Raw genomic sequence first — 22,057 nt, forward strand, 5'->3', positions numbered from 1 at the left:
CAACAGAAACATTAAACTATCATGGGAGATAAGTAATGAAGCCATCACTTTCCTGGATCTTGAAATAATACAGGACAACAATAAACTTCTTTCTAAAACACATTTTAAGAGCGTAGACCGTAATAGCTACTTACCATTGGAAAGCTGTCATCACAGGAATTGGCTGTACAATATACCAAAAGGCCAACTCATGCGCCTGAGGCGCAATTGTACACAAGAAGAGCATTTCCTTGACCAAGCTAGCAATATGAAATTAAAATTTATAGAAAAAGGCTACGATGAAGGATTTATCAATAAGAAAATATCAGAAGTCGCCAATTTAAATCGCAAAGACCTTATAAAAAATAAACCCCACAACGTGACTACACAGGACAACATTCCCATTATTTTAGACTTTAATGTGCAGTTCAAACAAGTTGAAAAAATTATCAAACGCAATTGGGAGATATTACGCGTAGATACATGCCTCAAAGATATTTTGCCTACTCGCCCAAAATTTGTGTACAGGCGAGCCCCAACCATCAGGGATAAACTGGTAAAGAATATACTAGATCCACCAAGTAGGGGTTTTTCCTTTTTTACAGGGAAAGGATTCTTCCCCTGCAAACGATGCTACGCATGCACTAAGACAAAGCGTCCTAATGAAAAGAGAAATGAGTTTACCTCAACCAGCACAGGAAATAGCTATGGCATCAAAGAGTTCATTTGCTGCAATACGATTGGAGTGGTATACGCATTGGAATGCAGCTGTGGCCTTCAGTACATAGGCCGTACCAAGAGACCACTCAAGGTACGCATAAAAGAACACGTAAAGAACATACTGAAGGGATTCGACAAGCACAGCGTATCTAGGCATTTCGCGCTACACCACAAGAAAGACCCCTCCCAACTTAAATTCTGGGGAATCGAGCCCTATGTTAAACATTGGAGAGGGGGTCATAGAGTAAGAACCACCAGCCAAATCGAGTCCAAATGGATTTTTACATTAGACACTTTCTCGGCAAAGGCACTTAACGTGGAATTTGACTTGAATTGTTTCATTAGCGACTTTTAACCTTTTTTCAAAACCTCTGTCAACTCCTCTTTACATATAATTTTTAGACCATTTTATATATATATATATTTTATAGTCCATATACTAGATCCTTGGTGCACTATAACCACTCTTTCAGAATAGCCAAACACCATATACTCTGACTATCTGCATGCAATATGATCACCTGAGTCACCAAATCGCATTAGTCGCATGTTTATACGACACATTTATATATGGATGGGCTCACACATATGTATGCACCGTTTTATGGATTTTTGGTATTTGTGTTTAAAAATACTCGGAATATGTTTGAATATGTTTGAATAACCCCGCTCTAAACGTAATTTCCGGGAGTAATGGGGATGTTTTTTTTCCCCTCGTTTTTTCGTTCTCCCCCTCTTTTCTCCTATTTTTAATATATTGTACCCGATATAATTTTTTTATACCTATTTTTTTTATATACTGATTTTTTATACTAATGCATTTTAGATTATTCGAATTATTTTTAATTTTTAATTTTCTCGGATCTTGCTATATTAACTTTCCTCATCAGTAAGATCTTACCACTTATTATTCAAATTTATTTTACTATTGTCATTTTCCTCTCCATATGAATTAAATATATAATTAAATAGTAATTTTTAATATGTAAATAAATATATAATTAAATAGTAATCTTTTTAGATAGATTATTCCAGTATACAATTTTATACATCAGTTGGATATTTCCCCATTTTCCACTGCATATACAATTAACCATGAGTGCCCCGTTTTACAGAGTCCTAGACTTATTATTATGGTTATCATTATCCAATTTATTCAGATCTTCGTTAACTAGTTTTATTTTTAAACAGAGGATTAAGTATCTCCACCACAAGGCCATATAACTCATCCGGTTTGCATATTCTGATTAACTCCGCCTGCCTCTCCCTTCTCTAAGAGTGAATATGCTGCTTAAGTCGGGCGGTGATATCCATATGCAAATCCGTCTGAGATACCTCCCAAAAAATGACCACTTGTTTATTTCCGGCTAACAATACAACAAACCCGGTGTGACCACCAAAAAAATGGCCGTCCGCACACTGGCGACCTGATACACCACAAAATGGCCGCCGGGATACTTCCGGGTCTTCACCAAAATGGCCGCCAAATAAGCAATTAATGGCTCTATTTAAAGACACTTCCCTGAGCACTAGACATCCCCTGATGAAGTCACGTGACCGTGACGAACACTAGTCGGGACGCTACCGGAAGTGACGCAATCGAGCTCGAGGCTCGTTTATACACCATACAAAAACTCTGTCTGTTTGTGAGTACCAAAGCTGTTTTTATAAATAAATTTTAATACTGTTGAAAAATACTATACTATGGGGCTCCCTTCCTCCTTATCTGTTTAACCCCTTGCATAAAACCGCCGAGGTATACCACCAATTCCCCCCCCCCACGCTGAAGTACCGCTGAGGGACCACTTACAGAGCCCAATACGGCACAGTAGGCAGGAGACGCCAGGACCCGGGGACACGTGAATAGGACCTCGAGGGATAAGGACCACCAGGAACCCTGAGGATACATATACCATATGCTGTTACCTTACAGCTGTAAGGTAAGGGGACACCCATATTCTGATTACACAGGACCACATGGGAGATATCCACCATCACCATTATCACTGTTTAAATCTCTACCTTATAGTGCACATATATTTTAAGCACCAGCATTGCAGGCGACTGTCTTGTTACATTCGATTTTGGGCTAATCGCCACTTGTTGTTGCACCAGCTGAATGGACAATTTTAACTAGGATTACTGTTCCATTGTTGTTTTTTATATGTTTTATAGCTTCAAACACTGTGCACCTTTTTCCTTCTGTTTTGGATTATTCCCAGAGGGTTGTTTCCCTCTCACCAACACTTGGATCGTTTATGCGTTTTTGTTTTGATTCAACAATTTGATTTATTTTCTTTGATTGTATGATTCAATTTAGTGCACTGCACCGATATTTAAGTCTATGGTATAAAGACACCCGCACAGAGTCACTTTGCTTAACCCTCCCTTGGCTTTAACACCATATGCGATTTCTTTAGTCACAAGGCAAGCATTACTTACATCTTTTACCTTATCTAGCTAATGATTACTTTTGTACACTGTTACACATATACTTTGACTTAGCAGATTTTCTTTTCAGATCTATTTATTGTTCAGCACTAGCAATTTGTATGCGTTTTAAGTCATTTTTAACAAATCGCATGGTGATTCACTTTATATATTTTTTATTTCGTCCACTATTTTATGTATAGTACTTTAGTCACTGAAACAAATACAGTAGTAGTTATTTTCACGGACCTTCTTTATATTCAGCACTGCCACTTTATGCAACTCTGCTACCTAAAAAATCGCATTGGGACCACCAGTCTTATTTATCATTAATTGTTTTTCTTATCCATTTGTCTACCACTCAAAATACTACTACGCATAGGAGTGAGGGTCCCTCACTATATATACATATATATATATATATATATTTTTTTTTTAAATATTTTTTATATACATATATTGTCTTTTCTTTTTCTACGTTCCATTTATTACCTGTAGTGGAGACGATATTACATTTATCTTCTAATCTTTTGAGTACCTATTGAATATATTAAACCTGTTTTAACTAGATTCTTCACCATAGTACCGCGCACCACTACCTTTTTACCTTTTTTTTTTTTTTTTCTATTCTCTTCAATACCTCCATCATAAACTCCTTGCCCACTCTGTTAAATGCTTTTTCTGCATTCATTGACAGAGCTCCTCTCTGGGTTTTATTAGGTAAATTTCCCATCCAATGGAGGACATGAAAGGCCTGAATAGTGTTATCTCTTGTTTCACGATCCTTCATAAACCCGTCTGATCAAAATGTACTAATTGAACTATATGATCCTGTAGTCAGAGGGCTAACATTTTTGCCAATGATTTAATGTCTGAAATAAGGAGTGAATTTGGTCTATAATTAGAACAATAGTCTTTCCCAGGTTTCAGAAGGACTGTTATATATGCTAACAGTGCTTCCGATGATAGGGGGGTGAAAGCTGAAATTTTATTGAAATAATTACACAGATGGGGTGCTAGGATTGTATTAAATTTCTCGTAGTATGCGTTTGTAACTGCAGCACTCCAGATTTTATATGACCGTAGTCAGCAAAGTTGGTAAGGCAGAGGTCCTGAGATATTCTCTAATCTCCTCCAACTGCCTCCCTTCCTCCTTTCTTATAGAGGTTGGCTGTATATTGTAAAGGTCTGTATAAATTTTGTGAAATTCCCCAGAAATGGGCTTCATCCAGAAAGAATGGTTTGAATAGTTTAAGTGCTTTTCTTGTGAACTTCAAAAATGTTTAAGTACTGGTTTTCTTTAACCACTTGCCGCCCGCCCACCATCAAATGACGGCTGGACGACGCGGCTCTCATTCTGGGTGGTCATAATATGACGGCCCTCCAGAATGACTGCTCTCACATGCCCATGGGGGCAAGCATTGTGGCGATCAGTGGTGTGGTGTGTCAGTCTGACACAGCGCTATACTGATCTCGGTAAAGGGCCTCTGATGGAGGCTCTTTACCACATCATCAGCCATGTCCAATCATGGCTGATCACGATGTAAACAGGAAGAGCCATTGATCGGCTTTTCCTCACTCGCATGTAACAGACTCGAGTAGAGGAGAGCTGATCGGCTGCTCTTCTGATAGGGGGTCTGTGCTGACTCTTTATCAGCACAGCCCCCCCTTGGATGCCCACCCAGGACCGCCAGAATGCGGCCAGAACCACCAGGGTTTTCCACAACACTGGACCACCAGGCATGCCACTCCAGACCACCAGGGAAATGCCAGTCAGTTCCCAGGCACTTGGCAATCAGTGCCCAGGCAGCTGTCAATCAGTTCCCCTCCCCAATGTCTGCCAGTGCCAGTGCCATTAGTGATGCCTATTAATGCCATCTATCAGTGCTGCATATCAGTGCCCATCAGTGCCACGTATCAGTGCCCATCAGTGTTCAGCAGTGCCCAGCAGTGAAGCCTATTAGTGCCAATCAGTGCCCAACAGTGCCACCTATCAGTGCCACCCATAAGTACCCATCAGTGTAGCCTTTCACTGCCCATCAGTGTCACCCATCAGTGCCCACCAGTGCCACCCATCAGTGCCCATCAGTGCCGCCTATCAATGCCCATTAGTTCTGCATATCAGTGCCACCCATCAGTGCCACCTTCAGTGCCCATTAGTGCTGCTTATAAGTGCCCATTGTCAGTGCCTGTCAGTGCCCACCAGTGCCACCCATCAGTGCCCATCAGCGCCGCATATCAATGCCCATCAGTTCTGTATATCAGTGCCACCCATCAGTGCCACCTTCAGTGCCCATTAGTGTCGCCTATAAGTGCCCATTGTCAGTGCCTGTCATCTGTGCCACCTTATCAGTGCCCATCAGTGAAGGAGAAAATGTACTTATTTACAATTTTATAACAGAAACAAAAAAAAACATTTTTTCCAAAATTATAGAATTTTTTTTATTTGTTTAGCAAAAAATAAGAAATGCAAAGGTTATCAAATACCTCAAACAAAAGCTCTATTTGTAGGAGCAAAATTGTAAAAATTCTGTTTGGGTACAGTGTAGCATGACCGCACAATTTTAACAGCGACAGCACTGAAAGCTGAAAATTGGCTTGGGCGGGAAGGGGGTGAAGTAGTTAAATTACTTTGGTGCATTCCCAAAATGAAAAGAACGCTTAATTCATTGGAAACTAATATACCATGACAGTTAAGCTCTTAAAACAGTTTTGTAAAAGAAAATGAAGAAATAAAACAGCTTGTAAGTGTGACTAGAAAGTTCTCCAATAAATTCACACTGTCACTTGGTTATAATGATTAATGTTCTTGTATGCGTGAAAAAGTGCACTCAAGGTGACTTGGCCAACCAATAAAACGAAGAGTTTGTGGAATCAATAGTTTTTAACTATAGGTTATTAGGAACAGTCTTGGCTACACAAGATGCCATGTAATTCTTTACAGTGACAATGGCTCCTGAATATATGAGCAGTGGAATACATTTACTGAAAGTATAACAGGATTCAGAAACACAAAAAATAAAAATATGCATAATTCAAAAGCACTAACATACAAAATGAACCTAAAAATAATAAACAATAATGTTATGTTTGTTATTTGTTGCTATTAAGCAATCATAGCCAACATGTTGTTATAATTAAGCTGTAAATTGCTGAATATTGTCTAAATAAATATTGATTTTACAAATATTTTGTAGGTTTCTTGTTCTGTGTGGTGTCCAGATCCACAATGTCCTCTATTTGTATATAAACTTGCTGAACATGCAACAATTTGTACATTAAATAGAAATAAAAAAATTGTATACATTTTTTTGGTAAGAAAGGTATAGAGCAAAATGAAGGGGAACTAAGAAAAAAGAAGGCTTGACCTGAATGGAGATGGATTTATTCATTGGACAAGTCAAGGTTCACTTTGAATACTGAATCGCATGCAAGGAGTTGGATGACTAAAGTGAACGTCTACTTGATTTTATTCACTGTAGTAAATAAACTAATTTGTCTACTAATATTGATTTATTTTATGTCTAATGCTTGATTATACATTATAACCTATGAACCTTTGACTGCTTTGACTAGTATAGTAGTAGTACTTCAGATGCTTTGCACCACAGTGGACAAAAGCTCTAGCCTACTACTTGGTGGAATATTGCTCACATGCTTTGATAAAATGTTCAGCTGGAGGATAAAGATTAACTACAGATTCCATTTGGGCAGTACCAAGAGCAGATGAAAACAGACAGAATGTAGTGGTTCAGATGTTAGAATTTGTTTTTACACTTTCTGCTACATGGCCACAACAGGAAGTAAGTAGGTACTTCATACAAAGCGCCATAAAAAAAACATATATAGACATGTGCAAATTATATCAATGAAACAGTCCACATTAGGGATGAGCCGAACACCCCCCAGTTCGGTTTGAACCAAAACCTGTGAACGGACCGAAAGTTTGCACGAACGTTAGAACCCTATTAATTACAATGGATGCGAACGTTCGGAATATAAAGTGCTAATTATAACGGCCAATATGCATGTTATTGTCCTAAAAAGGGTTTGGGGACCCGGGTCCTGCCCCAGGGGACATATATCAATGCAAAAAGACGTTTTAAAAACACGTTTTTTTCTGGAGCAGTCATTTTAACTGATTCCCGACCAGCGCACGCCGATGTACGTCGGCAGAATGGCATGGGCAAGCATATTGACGTACAGGTATGTCCAATCTCTAATGCTGCCCTGCCGTGCTGGTCAGGACCCCCCTGAGTCCATTTGCGGGTCCCGTGGACTCAATCGCCGTGGGCATACCCGCAATCATCTCACGGGGTGGCCGAACGGTGAGATGACTTTGTAAACAGCATCTCACCGTTCTGCCTAGCAACTAGTGATGCTGATCTCTGCTCCATGTGATTGAAGCAGAGATCAGTGTTCACTAAATGAAAGCCCAGCCCCCAACAGTTAGTAACACACCCCTAGGAACACTTAACCCCTACACTGCCACCCACTGGTTAACCCCTTAACTGCCAGTGTCATTTACACAGGAATCACTGCATTTATATAGCAGTGATTGCTGTATAAATGACAATGGTCCCAAAAATGTGTCAAAATGTCCGATGTGTCCGCCATAATGTCGCAGTCACAATAAAATATACATAGAGTGAAGCGTGTACTAAACCCCCTGAGCTATAATTGGCCACAGGCATCCAACCTGTGGCCAATTATGGCTCTCCTCACTGGCGGCGCTGTGATTGGCCAAGCATGCGGGGTCACAGTGCATGCTTGGCCAATCATCAGCCAGCAATGCACTGCGACTGGCGCAGTGTATTGTGGGCCGTTCGTATCACATGAATTTGATGCGAATGGCCTACAAAGTTCTGGTTTCAATGAACGGACAAACGGCCGATGTTCAATTCGAACATGGGCTCGAATCGAACACCGGGCTCATCCCTAGTCCACATGAAATTCAAAATTAGTCATGCAGATTCTTCTGTGATAAATGTAGAATTGTTCTCTCCGTGTGTGTGATTAAAGAACAGATTATCACCACCACCTCTGTGTGCAATGCCTGCTCACCTCATCGATAGACCCCCTTGGGTCAAGTCTCGCTTTTATAATATAAGTGATGCCATATAAACAAATCATCCACTGTTATTTCCTCTCTGCACACCTTGGAACACACTCTGTAGGCTTAAATGCTCAAAGCAAACGAAAAAGCATCATCACGCAAAATTGTTAAAAACAAAACAAAAAAACCTGCGGGTTTATTAAAACATAAAATATTCCACTCACATTTGGGAAATCTTGTACAATGCCTGGTTTTATAAAACCGCTCATAAACAGCTCTCCTCCTCACCATGCTTCTGAGGATAGTAGTCACCAGAAAGCAGCATCACCTGCTCCTCTGGTTTTACCCATATTTTTTCTACTTTTTATTCAATTTTAAATACATATTCAGATGGATATGGAGATGGCTCCCCCATCTGTATATAGATAATGTGTTCATGTATTCATTACAACTAGTATGAAGGAGTATTAGGATTTATTTACTATTTCTATTTCTATTCCTTTATATATAGGAATTAATATTTTTCCTTTTTTAGTTTAGTAACATGTAGGAATCTCTTCCATCCACAAGATGGTGCCATAATCAGCAGGTGATGTGTTTTAGAATCATATTTTAATAACTCATATTTTTATGATTATCACGTATACTTATTATATAATGGTTTAAATAGAATGAGAATGAGTCTGGATCAATTTTAAATAGGATTTAGAGATTATATTATATAGTCAGTCGCTGTGGAGATTGTAAACAGTCACCGGTATAGGAGAAACTAGTGAGTACCCGGCAACGTACCCCTGAGGAAGTAACGTGACCATGACGACACGCGTTAGGCCGAGCCGGGGAATGCTACAACCACAAGTGACGCTGGAGCTCTGGCCCTGCTGATTTTAAACACAGGCTGTGTCTTGTGTCATGCTTGTAAGTGCTTTTCTTTAAATAAACGTAATTGTTTGAGCATATTAAGCTATGGGGACCACCTCTGTTATTTGAGCCCACTACGATTTTTTAAAGGGCCATACACCTCCCTTATGTGAACACTTCAGTGTGATTAAGCAAGCGAGCTATAACGAGCATCTAACCGGAGCAGGATTTAAGGCACCCCTGCCTAAGGGGAAAACGTTATTAGACCTAACTTACAGCAGGTCCATCTTGTGAAGTCAAAGCATGGAGAAACGGTGGTGGGAATCCCAATATCATTGTGTTATATTGCACCAATAGATAGAAGATTACACTGGAAGATGTTTTTCACTGGATGAACACATAGCTGTTTTTTTCCAAAGACTTTCTTTTATTCCACATTAGCGGAGGCTTTATTTACACTGTTGAGGTGTTTCGTTTTATATTGAATTAATTTTATTTTATTTTATGCATGATGTGCCACTTTTATTCCAATTTTGCATGGAATGCACTTTAAAGCAGTGTTATACCCCACTTTGTGATTTTTGTCTATGAGTAGGCCTATAATAAGGCTTACCTGTAGGTAAATGAATATCTCCTAAACGTGCACTGTTTAGGAGATATTCACCCTGCATGCAGGCGCTGACATCAGCAGCGTGTGCACTCTGAAGATCCGGTGTATCGTGCCGAGACTTCAGCATTTCTTGCTGGCAATGACGTCATCGTGGCTTCGGGCACTTACAGCGCCAGAGCATGGAGCCCGCAAACTCAGAAGTAAGGCTTGTGATTATACTATTCAATCAATGTGCTGTGCTGTGCTTCTATGTAATAAATCAGTGTGTGCAAATAACAAAACAAAAAAAATAAAATAAAAATATATAAAAAAAATATACATAGTTACATAGTAGGTGATGTTGAAAAAAGACACAAGTCCATCAAGTCCAACCTATGTTTGTGTGTCAGTATTACATTGTATATCCCTGTATGGTACGGTAATTCAGGTGCTTACCTAATCGTTTTTTTAAACTATTGATTCCCCCTGCTGAGACCACCGCCTGCGCAAGGGAATTCCACATCCTTGCCTCTCTTACAGTAAAGAACCCTATACATAGTTTAAGGTTAAACCTCTTTTCTTCTAATTTTAATGAGTGGCCACGTGTTTTGTTAAACTCCCTTTCACGAAAAATCCCTATTGTGGGGTCACCAGTATGGTATTTTTAAATTTAAATATAATAAAATAATTAAAATAAGCTTTGTTGCCCTTCTTTGCACTTGCTCCATTTCCAGTACATCCTTCCTGAGGACTGGTGCCCAGAACTGGACAGCATTCTCCAGGTGTGGCCTGACCAGAGTCTTGTAGAGTGGGAGAACTATTGCTTTATCCCTGGAGTTAATCCGTTTTTTTTTTTTTTTAATGCATGCCAATATTCTGTTTGCTTTGTTAGCAGAATCATGGCATTGCATGCCATTGCTGAGCCTATCATTGACTAGGACCCCCTCTCCCGGTCCTTTTCCATCCTAGATTCCCCAGAGGTTCTCCCCCTAGTGTATAGATTGCATTCATATTTTTGCCACCCAAATGCATTATTTTACATTTATCTACATTAAACCTCATTTGCCATGTAGTTGCCCACCCCATTAATTTGTTCAGATCTTCTTGCAAGGTTTCCACATCCTACAGAGAAGTTATTTCCCTGCTTAGCTTAGTATCATCTACAAATGCATAGATTGTACTGTTTACCCCATCCCCCAGGTCGTTTATTGGAAATTAAATAGGATTGGTCCCAGCACAGAACCCTGTGAGACCCCACTACCCACCCTTCACCATTCTGAGTATTCCCCATTTATCACCACTCTCTGAAATTGCCCTTTTAGCCAGTTTTCAATCCATGTACTCACCCTATGGTCCATGCCAATGCACCTTATTTTGTACATTAAAGGTTTATGGGGAACTGTTTCAAATGCTTTTGCAAAATCCAGATACAGCATGTCTATGGGCCTTCATTTATCTAGATGGCAACTCACCTCCTCCTAGAAGGTTAATAGATTGGTTTGGCAATAACAATTCTTCATAAATCCATGTTGATTACTGCTAATGATACAGTTTTCATTACTAAAATCCTTGCTGCTAATCCAAATTGTGATAGGAGGTCTGCCCCCCCCCCCTCAGGTTAGGGGGCCTATAGCATACTCTTAGTATTATCTTTCCCTTAGCTGCATTCCTTTGTAGCTCCACCCATAAGGATTCCACCTCTTCGCTATCTCCCTTAGTGATGTCATCTGTCACATTCACTTGTACATTATTCTTGATATACTGGCACAACCCTGCCCCATTTTTACCCTCCCTATCCCTGTGATAAAGGGTTTACCCTTGAATGGTTGCCAGCCAATCATGAGAGCTGTTGAACCAAGTCTCTGACGTTCCCACAAAATCCAAATCCTCCTTGTACAGCAGTATCTCTAGTTCACCCATCTTGTCCACCAGACTACTGGCATTGGTAAACACCAGGTTGCATACTATCCTCTTATTTGGTGTTCTGAAATTGCAACTAGGACTATACTTGCTTTGAGTTTATGTGCTTCAGTCAATCTACCACTAATGCCCCTATACTACTCTCTGGATTATTTCCCATGCTGACTATTTCTACCTCTGGACCCTCTCCCCGTCGCCTAGTTTAAAAACTCCTCTAACTTTTTACCCATCTTTACTCCCAGCACATCTTAACCCTCCTCATTTAGATGCAGTCCGTCCCTTTTATAGTACTGGTGAGAAGTCAGCCCACTCCTCCAGGAAACCACACCCCTCCTTACTATACCAGCTCCTCAGCCACTTATTTACTTCCCTAATCTCCCTCTGCCTTTCTGGTGTGGTTTGATGTACCGCTAGTATTACTGAGAATAATACCTTGGAGGTCCTTTTCCTCAATTTATCTCCCAAGTCCCTAAAATTGTTCTTTAGGACACTTCATCTGCCTCTGACTTTGTCAGTGGTGCCAACATGCACCATAACAGCCAAGTCTTTTCCAGCCCCTTCCAGTAATTTGTCCACCAGAACTGAGTGCCCGGTAGACAGTATAGAGTTTGACGCTTCCAGTCTTTGTGACAGATTGCCCTCTCTGTCCTTCTAATAATTGAGTCCCCTACCACCAGAAACTGTCAACCCCCCCCCCCCCCCCACACACACACACACACTAGAGGCGATTCAGTTCGCATTGTGCGCTATATAAGTATTTCATTCATTCATTCATTCATTCACACACACACTCTTACTGGAGGAGTTTTTCCCCTGGCAGCTAGGAGAGTCCCTCAGCTCCAGCAGTGCTGGTCCCCAACTGGTTTCACCAATGTCACTCAATGGAGCTTACTTATTGGGATGCTCCAGCCCAGGGTTGGCCTCCCTGGCACTTACCCCTCTATCCTTCCTGACTGTCACCATCTACTCTTTTCTGGTGTCTGCACCTCTTTGTCTCTACCAGCATCTGTGCTGGCCCCTGCTGGCACCTGCCGGGTATGTTCTCAGCTCTCCTTTAGTATGGATGGTCTTTTCAGTGCTGACAGTTGCTTCCCTAGATTCAGAACCTGGGCTTCCAGGGAAACAATGTGCATTTTGCACAGCAGTATTCTCCCTTAATCAGATAATCAGGGAATGCATACATGCTGCAAGATGTACACCGAGTCACACCTTCACACCCACTGGGCATCGTACCTACCAATTTAATGAGGATTGGGATTATACCCTGTCCAAATTACCTAACAACTAGCTTCCTGACACATACATAAAATATTGTCAACTTCTTATCTTACATTAAATCCTAACGATCCCAATATCAGTGTTCATAAATAATATGAACCATGCAGTCCTTGTTACATGGTATATCCTCAAAAGAAAAATATATTCAAAAACAAAAAAAATAGAAAAACTGTTCAATTTAAATTCAATTTAAATTATTGTGTATGTGCTCACCACTCCTTATGTGCAATGCTTAAAAATGCTCATCTACAACAACAAGTGATAACACCCCACTCATGCTCCCCTTCTGGGTGTGCTCTCACCTCTATGCCAGAGACCTCACAATGAATTTTGGTTGGTACTTGCTTTTTAGTTATCAGCAGACTAATGAGTAGGGATGTTCTGTCTCCCTTTAATCCTCTTTAGCTGTGGTGATGTCTCTTATGAAAGGATTCATGTATTCAGTGCCCATCAGTGTGGCATATTAGTGCCTCCTCATCAGTGTCACCTAATTGGTGCCCTTCAGTGCCACCTCATGCCCTTAAGTGCAGCTTAGCAGTGCCCATCAGTGCTGTCTCATCAGCACCAGTGAAGGAGAAAAATCACTTATTTACAAAATCTTAATGCGGATTGGATTTATCAAGGGCTCAATCTAAGGGTATGTTGATATCTCCTCCTAAAATAACATGACCATCTATATGGGGCATCAAAGCATTTAGCATTTATTTTAAAAAATGTCACCTGTCCTACATTCGGAGCATAATTGGAAATCAAAAGGATGGTCTTTTCATAAATTTGTCCAACTACCATAACATATCTTCCTTCTTCATCCTTGAGCACTACTGTAGGAGTAAATGGGATATCCTTAGCTATACATATTGCTACACCTCTTTTCGTTTCTGGTTCACTAGAGAGATAGAAAGTAGGGTATTTGGCAATGTAGGTATTTAGGGGCTGAAGCTTTGGAAAAGTGAGTTTCCTGAAGGAGTAATAGATCTATATCCAGCTTGTGGTAAGACTGAAAGGCTGTTGTCCGCTTAGTTGGGGAATTGAGTCCCTGGACATTGTGCGTTAATATGTTAAATTTGGAGGAAGAAGCAGTTAAGATGATGGTTTGATAGTGTGTACTCGCTTATTGAAGATCCTCATTATCATATATAAAGACCTGTTGCCCATTTTGAATATTACGGATTTTAGTAATGATGGTGTACTCAAGCAAAGAAACGATAGAAAAGAATAAGGACAGGTTAATGAGAAAACATAACATAAAAGGCAGAAGGCAGAAATACATAAACCATATATTTTTGGGAAAGTAGTATTCCCATAAATTGGTGAGAGGTTGCTGCTCTCATTTGAGTAATGGCAAGCTCACTTAGGAATGGCATGTGTGTCCACGCCGAGCCTTTGCCATGAAAATGTGTATAAAGGAAACGGATACATTCCCGGAGTTGGTAGTACCTATGAATCAGCATAACAGAACCACTTGCCTTATAAGGGTAAGTCTACCTTTACAAAAAATAATTACAACCAGGAAAGAAACAAATAAATGAGAATAATCGGATAAGTCCCAAACAGCTTGAGGGGGTGATCTTCGGAATTTTGAAGAATCAAGCCAATAACCATGAAGTTGCATTTACATATTGAAGTATTGACAATCAGCCATATGATCCTGTAGAAGGAGAAGGTTTCTTGGATGAAGAACTTCCTTGTTTAGGCCACAGGGGTGAGAGTGGATGATCTTGAATCTGTTGTGCTGGTAAGGCTGAGGGGCTGTTGATGTGTGTTAATACCGCCGACATGTGAGGAGAAGCTGAGTATTTTTATCTTTTTTATTTGTCAGGGGTTTCACTTTAAAACATATCGTCCTAGTTTGCAATTTTTCCACCTGTATTCTGGAAAAAAATCTTATTATTTGCATGCCATAAAATATAACTTTATCTACAGGAGAAAAATAACACTTTTAACAGGTTTTTTTTCCATCTCTGAACAAGCTACTTTAAAATAGTATTACTATTTAGCTTGTATCATATATATATATATATATATATATATATATATATATATATATATATATATATATATATATCATTTACATTTTTTCTTTCATAATGTGCAAATCAGAGTTGAATACAGAGTGTAAAATATTCTTCATTTTCAAATTATTGGACTCAAGACTTTCTTTACTGCAGAACTGTGAATCTTTGTTTGGGAGCCTTGTGGTCTCTGTTGTAAAATAGTACATGGAGTAGACTTTAAAGGATAACAGTACAATAGGAAAGTAGCAACTGTGATTGGCAGACCTGTCATTAAAGACAGATTGCTAATGGTTTTCTAATATAGGTGGAAAGTTGTAGTGACACAAAGACAAAGATGTGATTGGCAGGAACAATTGCACCTTTCACTGATATTTCTCAGCTCTAAAGTACAGGGGCAGGAAAGGATTTTTTTTTTCTATTCACATTTTCTAAGTGCTTATATTTTATTATATTGCAGTAAAGGTATTGTATTGTGATTTATAAATGCTGTATGCTTTGCAACTTTATCATTTAACATTGACATGCTGTCAAATGACAACTGAAGAAACAGTTTTCTCTGTACTGTTCTGGAATGTTTAGATTCCTACATTAAATTTGGTCTGCTCAAATGCAGTATGCTTACTGAATTATTCTTGTAATTATTTTTCTGAAAACAAATCCTAATGTGACTTTCACATGTTTTTATGTTGACTCTTTCAATATTATATATACTCTTTAGATTCATTTATTTACTACAGGTAATAGTTACCATCATCAATTTATACATATATATATATTGCATTGCATATTTGCATCAGTCCCTGCTCCCAAGGAGCTTATACTCTAAAGTCCTAACTAACATGCATACATGTTCATACTAGGGCCAATTTTACACAGGATCCAGCCTACCAGCATGGTCTTTGGAGTGTGGAAGGAAACCCATGCAGGCACAGGGACAACATGTAAACTCCAGGAAGGTACTGATGTAGTGGGATTCAAAACAGCAACCCTAGTGTTACTAGGCAGAAGTGCTAACCACTTCTCCACTGTGCTGTCCTAGATCCCTGAGCTGCATTCAGAAGGTTTTTTAGATAATGAATGGGCTTCTGTCATTCTTACTTACAAACTCAGACAAGCAATGCAAGGGTAGTTTTGACTTCTTTGAAATTTGTTTTAACCACCTCAATGCTGGGCATTTTCAACCCCTTCCTTCCCAAGCCAATGTTCAGCTTTCAGCGTTGTCACACTTTAGGCCCATACACACAATCAGACTTTTTGACAACACACTTGCAAATTAGCTGTTTTAAGGCAACATCCGACCATGTGTGCGCTCCATGGGACAACATTTTTTGGTTTTCATCTGACTTTTGTTGGCTGTGCGAACGGACAAACTTTTCCGGCAACAAAAGTCAGATGGCGCAAAGTCCGATCGTGTGTACAGAAAACCATAGGACTTTTGTACAAAGTACAAACACTCATGCTCAGAACCAATGCAAAAGATCAGACAACAATACAGAAGTTGACCAAAGGTGGTGGTAAAGGGCAGAAAAAACACATGATTTGGTGAAAATTGGCTGAAAAAGTCCTGCCGTGTGTATGCAATACAAGTTCAAGGCCAACGCCCTTTGTGCAATTCACGGAAAAGTTTGTACAAAGTCCAATCGTGTGTATACACACTATCAGATTTTCTGCTGATTTTTGTCTTCAGATTTACCAAAACCATGTAGTGCAAGGGCCTGCCTGATTGCATACATATTGCAACTCCTAAGGTTTGACCTCATATTATATGGTTTTGGTAAATCTGAAGGAAAAAATCTGCAGAAGTGTGTATGGGGCTTTATAATGACAATTGCATGGTTATGCAACATTGTACCCAAATACATTTTCTTTCCACAAATAGAGCTTTATGTTAGTGGTATTTAATCACAGCTGTTTTTTTTTATATATATTTTGTTTAAAAAAAAAACACTAAAAAATACCAAAAATTTTGAAAAAAAACATTTCTGTCAGAAAATGTTGTGAATAAGTATTTTTCTCTTTTACTGATGTGTGCTGATGAGGAGGCACTGATAGGTGGCACTTATAGGCATTGATAGGTGGCACGGATAGGCGGGACTGATGGGCAGCACTGATGGGCACTGATGAGACGGCACTAATGAGCAGGCACTGAAAGACAGCACAAGTTGGCCTCACTGACAGGCACAAATTGGCATCGCAGATGGGCACAGACTGGTGTCACTGATGGGGCTGCATTGTAATCAGGGCACTGAGGATCAGTGCCCTGATTACCTTTACAAGTCTCCTCTGTGAGGAGATGTCACTGATCGGCTCGCCTCACCTCACACTCTGTCAGTGTGAGGCGAGGAGAGCCAATAAACGGCAATTGCTTGTTTACATGTGATCAGCTGTGATTTGACATAGCTGATCATATGGGTAAAGAGCCACGGTCGTAGCTCGTTACCGAGATGGGGGATTTTAAGGGGAACCCCACACAAAAAGGTGTGGGGTCCCCTCCAAAATCTATACCAGACCCGTATCTGAGCATGCAGCCTGTCAGGTCAGCAAAGGGGGGGTGAGCGAGTGCCCCATCTCTTGACCCATACCAGGCCACATGCCTTCAACATGGGGGGTGCTTTGGCGAAGGGGGCAGGGGAGATATTTTTCTTCTGTAAAATGACCTCACATTTTGGTCAATTGATAAAAACTATGAAGAAAATCAATTCCATTTTTGTCAAAACGGAAAAAAAGTAAAACAGAATGAAAATGTGAGGGAAGGACATTTACCCACATGAACTTTCAGTTGCTTCGGAGCTCTGTCTGTAAAGCCCATGAGTGTTTCCCCTCCCAGCAAGCAAGATAGTGACCACAGCGTGCTTAGTAGACATGTGCATTCATTTTCGTCCGAATGCATTTTCGTTCGAATTTCGGGTATTTTCGTTATGGTTTTAACAAATGATAATGAAAGTGCAGAATCCGATAACCGAAAGATCCGTCATAAACAAATGCTTTATTTTCATTTTTGTTGTGACAACAGTTTGATATTGATATGAGATTCAACATGATGCTGACAATAGCAATCTGTGTGCATCGAACCTGTGGTCGAACATGCCTAGCCTTAGCTCCATTAGTCCAAGATTATTCTACATAGAGAGAAAAGATTTGACATTATAGAGACAATAGCAAAAAAGGTCGAATGTGCCTAACTCTATTAGTCCAAGATTATTTGACATAGAGAGAAAAGATTCGACATGAATATTTAATGAAGCAGACGCCGTAAGTGGACATTCATGGTCAAATGCTCCACCCATAGGCTATAGAAGAATTCTAATGTTGGTTGACTAGTAATAATAATTAATAAGTATAGTTATTACTAGTGTCATACATTAGAATTCTACTATAGCTTGGAGGAGACCGGGAAATGTATGATTGCGTCATCGTACAGTTTAGCTGCTCCTGTCGAATCTTCTTAGAACATTCGACAGACACCATAAGCCTTCAATGACAGCTTCAACCTTAATTATTTTGAATTTTCGGATTCAAAATAATGCATTTTTTAACCAAATTAAATAAATAAAAACTAATTTTGGGAGTAACTAAATAAATTTATTTTTTAAACGAAAACAAAATTCTGAAACAAAATATTTCAGTGTGCACATGTCTAGTGCTTAGTGTTGTTGTTCTCCTAAGATCACCGTCCAGAGCACTGTGCAGCATTACAGGCCTCCTCAGACCACCATCCAGAGCACTGTGCAGCATTACAGGCCTCCTCAGACCACTGTCCAAAATTTGTTTAAACCTTAATACCATAAACAATAACATGATTGTAAAAGGGTCTTGGCAATCTTCTTATAGCCTAGGCCATCTTTATGTAGAGCAACAATTATTTTTACGGGATTCTCAGAGAGTTCTTTGCCATGAGATGCCATGTTGAACTTCCAGTGACCAGTATGAGAGAGTGATAGTGATAACACCACATTTCACACACCTGCCCCTCCCCATTCACACTTGAGACCCTGTAACACTAACAAGTCAGATGACATTGGGGAGGGAAAATGGCTAATTGTGCTCAATTTAGACATTTTCACTTAGGGGTGTACACACTTTTGTTGCAAGCGGTTTAGACATTAATGACTGTGTGTTGAATTATTTTGAGGGGACAGCAAATATACACGGTTATACAAGCTGTACACTCACTACTTTACATTGTAGCAACGTGTAATTTCTTCAGTGTTGTCACATGAAATGATATAATAAAATATTTACAAAAATGTGAGGGGTGTACTCACTTTTGTGAGACACTGTACATTACAGTTATAAATAAGGAGGTGGGAAAAGGGAATGAGGTGACGGGAAAAAGAATGGGGTCTCCTCTAGTCTAACATTCACACAAACACACACATTCTCTCCAAATATCTCAGGCCGGGGTTCTTTTTATCCAGACCTGAGACCCACACCCCAGCTGGGGGTTGGTAATTACAGGCAATGAAGACATTTGAACTAAAAGCCATAACAAGTTCATTCCTCTCTCAAGCTCCTCTTTAAGTTTCTTTGAGCAAATAATCACACAAGGCATCCGTCCAACTCATCACCCCTTAGGCCCCATGCTGGCCAGGTGTGTGGGGGCAGTTGAATATCCTCAGGAGTCCTACTGGTCAGATGATAACGACCTTGTGCATGCTTCTAGCCCAGTTTATTGCAGGATGGATGTGAAAGCTGTCATCTGCCTTAAATCAAATTCTTTTCAAAGCCATATTGTCCAAGCCATATTGTTCCCATGTCCCACCCCCATTAACCGTTTGCTGACCAACCACCGTAATTTTACTGCCGCAGGTCGGCACAATCCCACAATAGCAGGCGCGTGTGCGTGTATTGCACAGGGGAGGTGCCAACGCACGTGGTCAACGGTCACGATGACCGCCACCCATGAGCGATTGCGAGCACGAGGGACAGAACAGAGATGAGTGTGTGTAAACACACACTTCTCTGTTCTGAGAGTGACAGATTGTGTGTTCCTATTAGCTAGGAACTACGGTCTGTCACTTCCTCTAGTCAGTCCCCTCCCCCTTCAGTTAGAAACATGTACTAGGGAGCACAGTTAACCCCTTGATCACCCCCTAATGTTAACCCTTTCCCTGCCAGTGACATTTTTACAGTAATCAGTGCATTTTTATGGTACTGATCATTGTATAAATGCGCCCCAAAAATGTGTTTAAAATGTGTCCGCCATAATGTCACAGTTCCAATAAAAATTGCAGATCACCACCATTACTAGTAAAAAAATAATAATAAAAATGCTATAAATCTATCCCCTATTTTGTAGACACTATAACCTTTGCGCAAACCAATCAATATACACTTATTGTGATTTTTTTCTACCAAAAATATGTAGAAGAATACATAATGTCCTAAACTGAGAAAAAAATTGGGATATTTATTATAGCAAAAAGTAAAAAATATTATGTTTTTTTCAAAATTGTCGCTTTTTTTTTTGTTTATATTGCAAAAACTAAAAACCACAGAGGCGATCAAATACCACCAAAGGAAAGCTCTATTTGTGGAAAAAAAAGGACGTCAATTGTGTTTGTGTGCAGTGACACATGACCGCGCAATTGTTATTTAAAGTGACGCAGTGCCGAATCGCAAAAAAATGCTCGGTCATTCAGCAGCCAAATCTTCTGGGGCTGAAGTGGTTAATATCAATTTTTTCCAATATTAAAATATTCAATTTTTTTTTACTCCAGGAGTATATAATGATTTTTTTAATTCTAGAGAAATGCTTAAATTATGGATTATAATTTAACTAAACCCATTAGATTTTAGTTAATTAAAATGTAGTGGAGATTTTCCTCAACTAATTACGGATAAAACAAAAACATTTGCAGATGACTAAAATATGACTAGAACTAAAATGGCTTTTTAGTCAAAAGACTATGACTAAAACTAAATCTAAATTTGACCACAAAATAAACACTGCATGACTGTCTAAACTGCTCCGTCCAGCAGCTTATGCATTCCAACTGTGCCATAAATGCAGGAGGACATCTTTTCTCACCAATGTGGCCAGGACTCAGACTAGCTAATTGCACATAACCAATAAGTCTCCAAAATTTGGTGTCAGTCACTGTGGATGTAGGTGGGGTACTGAAGCTATAAGTGAGTTACTGTATCTAGATGTAAATGTAGGCAGGTGCAGATTGCAGTCCACAGATAGCAACCATCCTAGGGTGACAATGCTGCTTATACTTAGGTAGCTGCTCAGGGAGAATTGTCACCCTAGGACAGGAAGCTAGAGGAAGGCTCAATACTGGCAGGATCAACGTGTAAAAGATAAAAAAAGGAAGCAAAAAAAGGTAAGCCTAATTGAATTGATGGAGGATAAGAAGGGACTACTTAAAGTTTAAGGGTTGATGTGTACTTGTTTTACTGTGTCTGATTAACAAAGAAAAGTATTTACCTAATGTTTCTTATGACAATGAAAAAAGGAAGGAACCAAAGAAAAGAAATATCTTTCCAAAGAATAAAGAAGGTAGGAAGTTAATTGTGTCTGATGTTCCTGTTATCACATGCGGCATAATATTACTTTTTTTTATATTACACAAAATTGTTTTAAACCAGTTTCTCACCAGTGCCAGCAAACGTTAGGAGATAATGGCACTTTTTTTTTTCTTAAATTATATTTTGAAAAGTCGCTAGGGATTATTTTAAAACAGATTTGTGTCCACTCTTGCATAGAGAAGATGATTTTTTCAGGGAAATTTAATGTGACAATCATTTTTACCTTACATAACAGAGGCAGTGTTGTACACACAGAAGAGAATAGAAATCGACAGACCCATTGAATTGCTGCTCTGATGATTTTCTAATCTAATCGAATTTTTAAGGCGATAATGTGCCTCACCTTGGTCAGAAATAGCCATCTTTGGTTTATTGCATTGATTGTTCTTCATATTATGAATTGTTTTACCAGGAGGCTGCATTTTTAAATGTCACTATGTAATTGCTTTCTTGTGTAAGAACATGATCAGTATTCACTTAGAAAAACAAGTTAATAATTAAGATCCAAGTAAATGAATAACTCTGCATGCTGTTTTCTTTCTCCTGCATAGTCATTTATACAGAACAGGCTTGTATTAGGCAACAATCTGGTATTGAAATAGACATGGAAACATGGAGACAGAGCAAAAACAGAGAGATCTCTCTGCCTTCTTAAAGAACACACCAAAGAATATA

The 22,057-nt window shown here is 39.4% G+C and overlaps 1 long non-coding RNA gene across 1 annotated transcript; it reads right to left on the reverse strand.

The window, feature by feature from the left end:
• Positions 1-13,511: 13,511 nt before the first annotated feature.
• LOC143984258 (uncharacterized) lies at positions 13,512-21,830 on the reverse strand. The gene is made up of 2 exons (XR_013274750.1): positions 21,726-21,830; positions 13,512-14,704 (listed from the first exon to the last, which is right to left on the reverse strand). It is a non-coding gene; the product is annotated as an uncharacterized LOC143984258 (long non-coding RNA).
• Between the last annotated feature and the right edge of the window lie 227 nt (positions 21,831-22,057).

The sequence above is a fragment of the Lithobates pipiens genome, unplaced genomic scaffold (assembly GCF_037356315.1).
Source record: "Lithobates pipiens isolate NorthernLeopardFrog02 unplaced genomic scaffold, aLitPip1_a1.2 Scaffold_16, whole genome shotgun sequence".
Lineage (NCBI taxonomy): Eukaryota > Metazoa > Chordata > Amphibia > Anura > Ranidae > Lithobates > Lithobates pipiens.